Consider the following 11115-nt stretch of genomic DNA (forward strand, 5'->3'; position numbering starts at 1 on the left):
GGTTGAGAGGTATGACACCTCCAACAAGTTCTTTAGCTGCAAGATGGAGGAGAACAACTCTGTTAGTGAGCACGTACTCAAAATGTCTAGGTACTACAACCGCTTGAATCAGTTGGGAGTTAATCTTCCGGATGTAGTAGTGATTGATAGAGTTCTCCAGTCACTGCCACCGAGCTACAAGGGCTTTGTGATGAACTATAATATGCACGGGATGGAGAAAATGAACCCTGAGCTCTTTGCGATGCTTAAGGTTGCAGAGGTAGAAATCAAAGAAGAGCATCAAGTGCTGATGGTGAATAAGACCACTACACTACTGCAGGATGCTGCTAACGCGACACTACGATCAGAGACCCTTCGACGAAACTGTGTGCAATGCAATAGTCACAAATGGTGGTGTAAAAGAAACGTCAAAAAAGGTGCAAAACGTTTGCGATAGCAGAGCCATCAAACATGGTTCAGATTTTAGTTGCGTGTGCGATGCAGGGCATACGGTTCAGTCCAATGAACTGTTTGCGATGAGGCAGAACAAAAGAAAAGGGCAGCCAGATGAAGGAGTGTGCGATATACAACATACGGTTCACTCGGATGAACTGTTTGTGATTAGGCAACACAAAAGAAATAGTCAGCCAGATCAAGGTGCGTGTGATTTAGGGCATATGCTTCAGAAGGATTAACTATTTGCGATTAGGCAACAGAACAGTAATGGGTCAGCCAGATCAAAGTGTCTGCGATTGATGGCATACACTTCACATGGATGAACCGTTTGTGATTAGCCAGAACAAACTGAAACAGTTAGATAGATCAACGTGTGTGCACTAGACGGGCACACACATTCTAATTAAAAGAAGCGTGCACGATGGTAATAACGATCGCGCACGGTTGTTGGAACAAGACGTGTGCTGACATTGCCTATTGCGGTGCACCCTATGGTGCAAACGCCACGTACGCGGCCAAGAAGGTGTACGTGCCCACGTTACGCCTATCGGGAATAGTGCCGCACTTATAACAGTCAGTAAATTTTGAGCATGCATCCCGTCACATTCCAAATTGCAAACCTGTTCACACCGATCAAAACCTAAACGGTTTCCCCACTTAGGAGCGTATTACTACTCGGTTATAAATACTACTACTCCAAGATGACTGCACATTCCTCCTCAACTCGTCATCCACAAAAACAAAGTCATTCATCATCGTTCCCTTTGCGTCTGCCATGGCCAGCGTGAGTTCTGGGTCGAGAGATTGCCACCAGGGAGATGCGAGCATGGAAGCGGAAGCACGAGAGATGTCCCGCCTCGCCGCGAACGCAACCGACATGTCTCGCCATGTGGCCGTAGCAGCACAGAGCCCCCCCATGCCGCCGAAGTAGCACGCAGGTCCCGCCGCGCCATCGATGCGGTAGACTGGTCCGGCCACACCGCGGAAGTAGAAGAGATGTCCTGTCATGCTGCGAATGCAGCAGAGATGTCCTCCCACGCCGCGGCAGCCTGGGAAAATGTCTCACGGGCAGGTGAGGACTCCTACAGGCGCATGCATGCGATCGTCCATAGCCAGATGGATCAGATCTCTGGCTGGGCGAGGTTGCAGGATGACATGAAAGCCTCTTGCCAGCGTCATCCAACAACTAAATGCGAGCAATGCGAAGCTCCGGGATGAGCGCAACCTACTGAGGGCAAAGATCGTCGGAAGTGCGGAGCAGCAGGAGTAGACCGTTGCCTTGTTTAAGAGGACCGGCGTCATCATCGAGAAACTTATGGACGAGAATGCCATGCTGCGCATCAAGCGCAGAAGGCCGATGGAGGAATCCGTGGATGCTCTGAAGCAGCATCTTGAGGACAAGAAAGAGCACATAGTCGCTTGTCGCGTTCCCGCGGCCTGCAGCAATGTAGAGATCAGCGAGGCAGATCATTGTCTTTCTTCTTCTTTTGCCCTTGTGTATTTCGGGCGTTGCCGCATGTGGCTTTTTTTTAATTATGTTCCTAAATATGTAAGACAATTATTATCCACTATCATCGTCCTTATATTCATCATGCTTGCTATAAGTTGCAGTCGATGCTATAAAGGTCTGTCAGATCTTACATCAAGATCCGTGCAAAACTTTCTTTTCAGATTTTCATTTTTCTCTCTTAAATCTCAGTCCAGTGAGACACATAGCCACACCGTAGAACAGGGGCTCGGGTGCCATTAATGGATACGTTGGGAGGGAGGTGCGCGGCGGGTAGCGGTCAAAGGGCTCTCCTCCCGATGAGCACGCGCAGGGGTCTGATCGCACGCCTCCCGTACTCAAATAGCTACCCCGCACGACACCTCCTAGCCAATAAAAAAAGGGGACGTGTGGCGGCACATAAATGGTAAGTAGAACGCCCACGATTTCAATAATACTTGTGTTTCTGATTTGTAACGTGACAACACTTGTTCCAAAATGACTTAGTTGATTGTTAATGTGTGCGCCTTCGCAAACCGGACAGAAAAATTACCACAGCATGTTGGTGCCATGTCATGACATCATGCCAAGTTTCATAATTTTCAGGCATGTTTTTGATTTACAGGAATTAAAAAACCAAGTTTCTCAATCTTTCTGGCCGAGCCACGACACCCAGATGTTTGAATTTCATTCCCATTTCTTGCACGGGACCTATAAATTCACCCAAGTACACACATGTGATTTTTCAACCAACTTTGGTGCACTGGAGCATGTGCTTGTAGTTCAAATTTGAATTATGCACATTAAATGCGCAGAAACTCAATTAATGTATAAAAAGGCCAAACGAACCCAGAATAATTCCAAAAATTAGCATGATACTTCTATTTGGTCTAATATGCCCGTGTAAAAAATTTAAGGTGGGAGAAGGCAGTGTACGTATCTCGTTTCGCACACGGAGGTGACACGTTCCCTCTCGGAACCACGAGCCTTCTTGAGGGAATCTCCGGGTTGCAAGAAGCTTACACCAAAGCTTGTCCTAATTCGGCCAAAAAATTTACCGCAGCATGTGGTGCCATGTCATGACACCATGCCAAGTTTCATGATTTTCAGGCGTGTTTTAGATTTACAGGAATTAAAAAACCAAGTTTCTCAATTTTTCCGGCCGAGTCACGACGCCCAGATGTTTGAATTTCATACCCATTTCTTGCATGGGACCTATAAATACACCCAAGGACACAAATGTGATTTTTCAACCAACTTTTGTGCACTTGAGCATGTGCTTGTAGTTCAAATTTGAATTATGCACATTAAATTTGCAGAAATTCAATTAATGTATAAAAAGGCCAAACGAACCCGGAATAATTCCAAAAATTAGCACGATACTTCTAGTTGGTCTAATTTGTCTGTGTAAAAAAAATTAAGGCAGGAGAAGGCAGTGTACGTATCTCGTTTCGCACACGGAGGTGATACGTTCCCTCTCAGAACCACAAGCCTTCTTGAGGGAAGCTCCGGTTTGCAAGAAGCTTACACCAAAACTTGTCCCAATTCGGCCAAAAAATTTACCGCAGCATGTTGGTGCCATGTCATGACATCATGCCAAGTTTCATGATTTTCATGCGTGTTTTGGATTTACAGGAATTAAAAAACCAAGTTTCTCAATCTTTCCGGCCAAGCCACGATGCCCAGACGTTTGAATTTCATTCCCATTTCTTGAATGGGACCTATAAATACACCCAAGGACACACGTGTGATTTTTCAACCAACTTTGGTGCACTGGAGCATGTGCTTGTAGTTCAAATTTGAATTATGCACATTAAATGCGCAGAAACTCAATTAACGTATAAAAAAGGCCAAACCAACCCGGAATAATTCCAAAAATTAGCATGATACTTCTATTTGGTCTAATCTGCCTGTGTAAAAAAATTAAGGCGGGAGAAGGCAGTGTATGTATCTCGTTTCGCACACAGAGGTGACACATGTTGGGGAACGCAGTAATTTCAAAAAATTTCCTACGCACACGCAAGATCTGTTATGGTGATGCATAGCAATGAGAGGGGAAGAGTGTTGTCCATGTACCCTCGTAGACCGTAAGTGGAAGCGTTATGACAACGCGGTTGATGTAGTCGTACGTCTTCATGATCCGACCGATCCTAGTACCGAAAGTACGACACCTCTGCGATCTGCACACGTTCGGCTTGGTGACGTCCCACGAACTCTCGATCCAGCTAAGTGTCGAGGGAGAGCTTCATCAGCATGACGGCGTGATGACGGTGATGATGAAGCTACCGGCGCAGGGCTTCGCCTAAGCACTACGACGATATGACCGAGGTGGATTATGGTGGAGGGGGGCACCGCACACAGCTAAGGGATCAATGATCAACTTGTGTGTTCTAGGGTGCCCCTGCCCCGTATATAAAGGAGCAAGGGGGGAGGCCGGACGACCCTTGGGGCGCGCCAAGGAGGGGAGGAGTCCTCCTCCTAGTAGGAGTAGGACTCCCCCTTTCCTAGTCAAACTAGGAGGAGGAAGGGGGAAGGAAGGAGAAGAGAAGGGAGAAGGAAAGGGGGGCTCCGCCCCCTTCCCTAGTCCAATTCAGACTAGAGGGGGAGGGGCGCGCGTCCATGCCTTGGCCAGCCCTCTCTCTCTCCGCTAAGGCCCATGTGTCCCATTAGTTCCCCCGGGGGGGGGGGGGATCCAGTAACCCTCCAGCACTCCGGTTTTCTCCGAAATCACCCGGAACACTTTCGGTGTCCGAATATAGCCGTCCAATATATCAATCTTTATGTCTCGACCATTTTGAGACTCCTCGTCATGTTCGTGATCACATCTGGGACTCCAAACTATCTTCGGTACATCAAAACACATAATCGATCATCACCGAACGTTAAGCGTGCGGACCCTACTGGTTCGAGAACTATGTAGACATGACCGAGACACATCTCCGGTCAATAACCAATAGCTGAACCTGGATGTTCATATTGTCTCCCACATATTCTATGAAGATCTTTATCGGTCAAACCACATAACGATATACGTCGTTCCCTCTGTCATCGGCATGTTACTTGCCCGAGATTCGATCGTTGGTATCTCAATACCTAGTTCAGTCTTGTTACCGGCAAGTCTCTTTACTCGTTCCGTAATGCATCATCCTGCAACTAACTCATTAGTCACATTGCTTGCAAGGCTTATAGTGATGTGCATTACCGAGAGGGCCCAGAGATACCTCTCCGATACATGGAGTGACAAATCCTAATCTCGATCTATGCCAACTCAACAAACACCATCAGAGACACCTCTAGAGCATCTTTATAGTCACCCAGTTATGTTGTGACGTTTGATAGCATACTAAGTGTTCCTCTGGTATTCGGGAGTTGCATGATCTCATAGTCATAGGAACATGTATAAGTTATGGAGAAAGCATTAGTAGTAAACTAAATGACCATCGTGCTAAGCTAACGGATGGGTCAAGTCAATCACATCATTCTCTAATGATGTGATCCTATTAATCAAATGACAACTCATGTCTATGGTTAGGAAACATAACCATCATTGATTCAACGAGCTAGTCAAGTAGAGGCATACTAGTGACACTCTGTTTGTCTATGTATTCACACATGTACTAAGTTTCCGGTTAATACAATTCTAGCATGAATAATAAACATTTATCATGATATAAGGAAATATAAATAAAAACTTTATTATTGCCTCTAGGGCATATTTCCTTCAGTCTCCCACTTGCACTAGAGTCAATAATCTAGATTACATTATAATGATTCCAACACCCATGGAGTCTTGGTGCTGATCATGTTTTGCTCGTGAGAGAGGCTAAGTCAACGGGTCTGCAACATTTAGATCCATATGTATCTTGCAAATCTCTATGTCTCCCTCCTTGACTTGATCGCGGATGGAATTGAAGCGTCTCTTGATGTGCTTGGTTCTCTTGTGAAATCTAGATTCCTTTGCCAAGGAAATTTCACCAGTGTTGTCACAAAAGATTTTCATTGGACCCGATGCACCAGGTATGACACCTAGATCGGATATGAACTCCTTCATCCAGACCCCTTCATTTGCTGCTTCCGAAGCAGCTATGTACCCCGCTTCACATGTAGATCCCGCCATGACGCTCTGCTTGGAACTGTACCAACTGACATCTCCACTACTTAATAAAAATACGTATCCGGTTTGTGACTTAGAGTCATCCGGATCAGTGTCAAAGCTTGCATCGACGTAACCGTTTACAACGAGCTCTTTGTCACGTCCATATACGAGAAACATATCCTTAGTCCTTTTCAAGTATTTCAGGATGATCTTCACCGCTGTCCAGTGATCCACTCCTAGATTACTTTGGTACCTCCCTGCTAAACTAATAGCAAGGCACACATCAGGTCTGGTACACAACATTGCATACACAATAGAACTTATGGCTGAAGCATAGGGAATGACTTTCATTTTCTCTCTACCTTCTGAAGTGGTCGGGCATTGAGTCTGACTCAACTTCACACCTTGTAACACAGGCAAGAACACTTTCATTGCTTGATCCATTTTGAACTTCTTCAAAACTTTATCAAGGTATGTGCTTTGTGAAAGTCCAATTAAGCGTTTTGATCTATCTCTATAGATTTTGATGCCCAATATATAAGCAGCTTCACCGAGGTCTTTCATTGAAAAATTCTTATTCAAGTATCCTTTTATGCTATTCAGAAATTCAGTATCATTTCCGATCACCAATATGTCATCCACATATAATATCAGAAATGCTACAGAGCTCCCACTCACTTTCTTGTAAATACAGGCTTCTCCAAAAGTCTGTATATAATCATATGCTTTTATCACACTATCAAAGCGTATATTCCAACTTTGAGAGGCTTGCACTAGTCCATAAATGGATCGCTGGAGCTTGCACACTTTGTTAGCACCTTTTGGATCGACAAAACCTTCTGGTTGCATCATATACAACTCTTCTTTAAGATATCCGTTAGGGAATGCAGTTTTTACATCCATTTACCAAATTTCATAATCATAAAATGCGGCAATTGCTAACGTGATTCAGACGGACTTAAGCATCGCTATGGGTGAGAAGGTCTCATCATAGTCAACTCCTTGAACTTGCCCAAAACCTTTTGCAACAAGTCGAGCTTTGTAGACAGTAATGTTACCGTCAGTGTCGGTCTTCTTCTTGAAGATCCATTTATTCTCTATGGCCTGCCGATCATCGGGCAAGTCAACCAAAGTCCACACTTTGTTCTCATACATGGATCCCATCTCAGATTTCATGGCCTCAAGCCATTTTGCGGAATCTGGGCTCATCATCGCTTCCTCATAGTTCGTAGGTTCGTCATGGTCAAGTAACATGACCTACAAAACAGGATTACCGTACCACTCTGGTGCGGATCTTACTCCGGTTGACCTACAAGGTTCGGTAGTAACTTGATCAGAAGTTTCATGATCATCATCATTAGCTTCCTCACTTACTGGTGTAGGAATCACTGTAGCTGATTTCAGTGATGAACTACTCTCCAATAAGGGAGCATGTACAATTACCTTATCAAGTTCTACTTTCCTCCCACTCACTTCTTTCGAGAGAAACTCCTTCCCTAGAAAGGATCCATTCTTAGCAACGAATATATTGCCTTTGGATCTGTGATAGAAGGTGTACCCAATAGTCTCCTTTGGGTATCCTATGAAGATACATTTCTCCGATTTGGGTTCGAGCTTATCAGGTTGAAGCTTTTTCACATAAGCATTGCAGCCCCAAACTTTAAGAAACGACAACTTGGGTTTCTTGCCAAACCACAGTTCATAAGGTGTCGTCTCAATGGATTTAGATGGTGCCCTATTTAATGTGAATGCAACTGTCTCTCAAGCATAACCGCAAAACGATAGCGGTAAATCAGCAAGAGACGTCATAGTTCACACCATACCTAGTAAAGTACGATTACGATGTTCGGACACACCATTACGCTGTGGTGTTCCAGGTGGCGTGAGTAGCGAAACTATTTCGCATTGTTTCAAATGAAGACCAAACTCGTAACTCAAATATTCTCCTCCACGATCAGATTGTAGAAACTTTATTTTCTTGTTACGATGATTTTCCACTTCACTCCAAAATTCTTTGAACTTTTCAAATGTTTCAGACTTATGTTTCATTAAGTAGATATACCCATATCTGCTCAAATCATCTCTGAAGGTGAGAAAATAACAATATCCTCCACGAGCCTCAATGTTCATTGGACCACATACATCAGTATGTAGAATTTCCAATAACTCTATTGCTCGCTCCATTGTTTCGGAGAATGGAGTTTTAGTCATCTTGCCCATGAGGCATGGTTCGCAAGTACCAAGTGATTCATAATCAAGTGATTCCAGAAGTCCATCAGCATGGAGTTTCTTCATGCACTTTACACCAATATGACCCAAAAGACAGTGCACAAATAAGTTGCTATATCATTATCAACTTTGTATCTTTTGGCTTCAATACTATGAACATGTGTATCACTACTATCAAGATTCAGTAAAAATAGACCACTCATCAAGGGTGCATGACCATAAAAGATATTACTCAATAAATAGAACAACCATTATTCTCTGATTTAAATGAATAATTGTCTCGCATCAAACAAGATCCAGATATAATGTTCATGCTCAATGCTGGCACCAAATAACAATTATTTAGGTCTAAAACTAATCCCAAAGGTAGATGTAGAGGTAGCGTGCCGACGACGATCACATCAACTTTGGAACCATTTCCCACGCGCATCGTCACCTCGTCCTTAGCCAATCTTCGGTCAATCCATAGCCCCTGTTTCGAGTTGCAAATGTTAGCAACTGAACCAGTATCAAATACCCAGGCACTACTGCGAGCATTAGTAAGGTACACATCAATAACATGTATATCAAATATACCTTTCACTTTGCCATCCTTCTTCTCTTCCAAATACTTGGGGAAGTTCCGCTTCCAGTGACCAGTCCCTTTGCAGTTGAAGCACTTAGTTTCAGGCTTAGGTCCAGACTTGGGTTTCTTCACTTGAGCAGCAACTGGCTTGCTGTTCTTCTTGAAGTTCCTTTTCTTCCCTTTACCCTTTTTCTTGAAACTGGTGGTCTTGTTGACCATCAACACTTGATGCTCCTTCTTGATTTCTACCTCCGCAGCCTTTAGCATTGCGAAGAGCTCAGGAATCGTATTATCCCTTGCATATTATAGTTAATCATGAAGCTCTTGTAGCTTGGTGGCAGTGATTGAAGAACTCTGTCAATGACACTATCATCAGGAAGATTAACTCCCAGTTGAGTCAAGTGGTTGTGGTACCCAGACATTCTGAGTATATGTTCACTGACAGAACTATTCTCCTCCATTTGCAGCTATAGAATTTATTGGAGACTTCATATCTCTCAATCCGGGCATTTGCTTAAAATATTATCTTCAACTCCTGGAACATCTCATATGCTCCATGACGTTCAAAATGTCGTTGAAGTCTCGGTTCTAAGCCGTAAAGCATGGCACACTGAATATCGAGTAGTCATGAGCTTTGCTCTGCCAGGTGTTCACAACATCTGGCGTTGCTCCTGCAGCGGGTTTGTCATGTAGCGGTGCTTCCAGGACGTAATTCTTCTGTGTAGCAATGAGGATAATCCTCAAGTTATGGACCCAATCCGTGTAGTTGCTACCATCATCTTTCAACTTAGCTTTCTCTAGGAATGCATTAAAATTCAATGGAACAACAGCACGGGCCATCTATCTACAACAATATAGCTATGCAAAATACTATCAGGTACTAAGTTCATGATAAATTAAAGTTCAATTAATCAAATTACTTAAGAACTCCCACTTAGATAGACATCCCTCTAATCATCTAAGTGATCACGTGATCCATATCAACTAAACCATGTCCGATCATCACGTGAGATGGAGTAGTTTTCAATGGTGAACATCACTATGTTGATCATATCTACTATATGATTCACGCTCGACCTTTCGGTCTTAGTGTTCCGCGACCATATCTGCATATGCTAGGCTCGTCAAGTTTAACCCGAGTATTCTACTTGTGCAAAACTGGCTTGCACCCATCGTATGTGAACGTAGAGCTTATCACACCCGATCATGACGTGGTGTCTCGGCACAACGAACTTTAGCAACGGTGCATACTCAGGGAGAACACTTATACCTTGAAATTTAGTGAGAGATCATCTTATAATGCTGCCATCGAACTAAGAAAAATAAGATGCATAAAGGATAAACATCACATGCAATTCAATATAAGTGATATGATATGGCCATCATCATCTTGTGCCTTTGATCTCCATCTCCAAAGCACCATCATGATCAGCATCGTCACTGTCTTGACACCTTGATCTCCATTGAAGCATTGTTGTCGTCTCGCCAACTATTGCTACTATGACTATCACTACCGCTTAGTGATAAAGTAAAGCAATTACATGGCGATTGCATTTCATACAATAAAGCGACAACCATATGGCTCCTGCCAGTTGCCGATAACTGTGTTACAAAACATGATCATGTCATACAATAAAATTTAACATCATGTCTTGACCATATCACATCACAACATGCCATGCAAAAACAAGTTAGACATCCTCTACTTTGTTGTTGCAAGTTTTACGTGGCTGCTATGGGCTGAGCAAGAATTGTTCTTACCTATGCATCAAAAACCACAACGTGGTACAGTGATTGCTTTTTGATCTTCAGAAAGAACCCTGTTCATTGAATCCGATTCAACTAAAGTTGGAGAAACTGACACCCACCAGCCACCTGTGTGCGAAGCACGTCAGTAGAACCAGTCTCGTGTAAGCGTATGCGTAATGTCGGTCTAGGCCGCTTCATCCAACAATACCGCCGAATCAAGAATCAACTAGTGAAGGCAAGCAATATGTATATACCCACGCCCACAACTCCTTTGTGTTCTACTCGTGGATATAAATCTACGCATAGACCTGGCTCGGATGCCACCGTTGGGGAACGCAGTAATTTCAAAAAATTTCCTACGCACACACAAGATATATCATGGTGATGCATAGCAAAGAGAGGGGAAGAGTTTTGTCCATGTACCCTCGTAGACCGTAAGCGGAAGCGTTATGACAACGCGGTTGATGTAGTCGCACGTCTTCATGATCCGACCGATCCTAGTATCGACAGTACGACACACTATTGCAGGATGCTGCTAACGCGACACTACGATCA

Source organism: Triticum dicoccoides, chromosome 5A, assembly GCF_002162155.2.
Source record: "Triticum dicoccoides isolate Atlit2015 ecotype Zavitan chromosome 5A, WEW_v2.0, whole genome shotgun sequence".
In the NCBI taxonomy this organism is placed as follows: Eukaryota; Viridiplantae; Streptophyta; class Magnoliopsida; order Poales; family Poaceae; genus Triticum; species Triticum dicoccoides.